This window comes from Delphinus delphis, chromosome 1, assembly GCF_949987515.2.
Source record: "Delphinus delphis chromosome 1, mDelDel1.2, whole genome shotgun sequence".
NCBI classification, from domain to species: domain Eukaryota; kingdom Metazoa; phylum Chordata; class Mammalia; order Artiodactyla; family Delphinidae; genus Delphinus; species Delphinus delphis.
Window position 1 is genome coordinate 153,116,967 of NC_082683.1, and position 2,263 is coordinate 153,119,229.

A 2,263-nucleotide genomic window follows, 5' to 3' on the forward strand; every position below is an offset into this window, starting at 1 on the left:
GCCTGGCACCTGATTATTCCAATATCTGATGGATGGCCTTGGGAATCTAATTCTGGTATTGATTGTTTTTGCTGATTCTCTCCACTTGTAGCTGATTTCTTCATTATTGTGTAAATTTAGATCATGAGCTCATGTTTAGCTAAACTTTATCTGTGGGAACGCTATAGGCCTGTTTTGAAGGTCTACCTCTCCAGAAAGGGTTTAGTTTTGTGTTTGGAATACCACCGATTTGGGAGCATTTTAAGTTAATTTCTTAGCTTCTGTTTGCAAGACCGCACATAAATTTGCAACCCAAACACTGTGAACACAGATCTGGGGTTTAGAATTCTCAAGATTTCCTACCTGTTTCCTACCCAGAGCAGAGGCCAAGAGAATTTGGTCTTAGTCTCCCTTTGCCAGCAGATATTTTTTCTTCTGGCACACCCTTTCATTAAAGGTGAAGCTAGGGACAGATAGGTTTCTAACTTCCCATCTAGTAGGGATGGAGTCTTACCTCCTGCCTCCCATGTGGTCATGGCCATTTAAAAGCAAGTCTCTATACCAGGTGTGTCATTCAACTACGGCCTGTATTCCAACTCCAGACAGCTGCCTATTTTTTATGGCCTATGAGCTATGAATAATTTTCACATTTTAACTGGTAACATTTTAAATGGTTACCTAAGTACCTAAATAATATCCTCAATTTCGCCTCTTTGGTCTACAAAGCCTAAAATATTTGCCATTTGGCTCCATAAAAACAGGATTTCCAGCTTCTGTTCTAAGCTATCAAGATCTTCAATCCACTCTTAATATAGCTATAACTCTCACACATGTACCACCCTTCTTTCATGGGTCCTGGAAATTTCTACTGCAAACTTCAAAAATCAACCACGCACTTAAAAATAAGTTGTGTACATTTAACCTAGCATACCTAGCCCTTTCCTTTTAGGAGACCTTTTCAAGTAATCTTGTCCACCGTATTCTTCAGAGCTTCATTAATAATGGCAAAAAATTAAAACAACTTAACATTCAACAAATGGGAATTGTTCATAACAATTATTAGAAGCACATATAGTAGAAAATTATAAACTGTTATTGAAACAGTGAGACATAACTAGTTTTATTCTTAGAGAACTATGTTTATTTAGGTCCCTTCTGTTTAAATAAGTATATTTCTGTGTATGTATGTATATAGTCATGTATTTATATACACATACATTATTTGTATGATATATTTATATAAACATATGAAATACATACCTATACACATACCTTTGATTTATATTTGTATACATACACAGGAATATAATTATATGTATTATATATATACATTGAACTGAAAACTGGTATTATACATATATATCATTTATAAATGTGTGTATATGTGTATGTGTAGAAAAGCAGGTTGAGAGATATGTAAGCATGAGTTAGACAGGGTTCAAGATTTTAAAACTAGTTATGTGTAGGTAGTGAGGTTAAGGCCCATTTGATTGAAAATATTGCATATTTTTACATCAATTGTTATGATGAACAGATTCCTATGTAAATAAAATTATAAATAGCTATACATACTCATATGTGTAATATATAATTAAAATATATATAGTTTTATATATGTATTGTATGTATATTATATAGTACAATTGTCTTATACTAATACATTATATATTGTGTTATATAGAATATATTAACTATAGTGTATTATATCAGATAATAATAATTACATATTTATATATTATGATATAATTGTTTTATAATCAATATTACAGGATATATCATATTAATATTATGAACATATTAACCATATAAATACATTTCATTACTCATATATTTTGTATATAATATATGCCAGGCAAAAATATATATTAATATAATACATAATTGTTATACATTAAGGTAAATATTAATATATTATATTTATACATCAATATAATATTTAATATTGGTATATTTATATTATATTTAAAATATACATAGCTAATGCTCTTTAAAGCCATCTGCTACAAGAAGTAGAATGAGACCAGGAGTATGGCCAAAGCAAATTCTAAAAATATTAGATTACTTATATTCATTTATATGTCATTTTCCTGGAATGTGCATCTGGCTATTAGAGAGCACACACAGCAAAATCAACAAAAAGTGCCCAAGAGGACATAGGATCCATTATTTATTGGAACCTCAAAGGAAACACAGTGTTATTCAGTCCCCCATCAAAGAGCCAAGAGCAAACCTTGAAGCACCCAGTAAAAGCCAATTCAAACAAAAAAGCTTTTCCACTTAAACT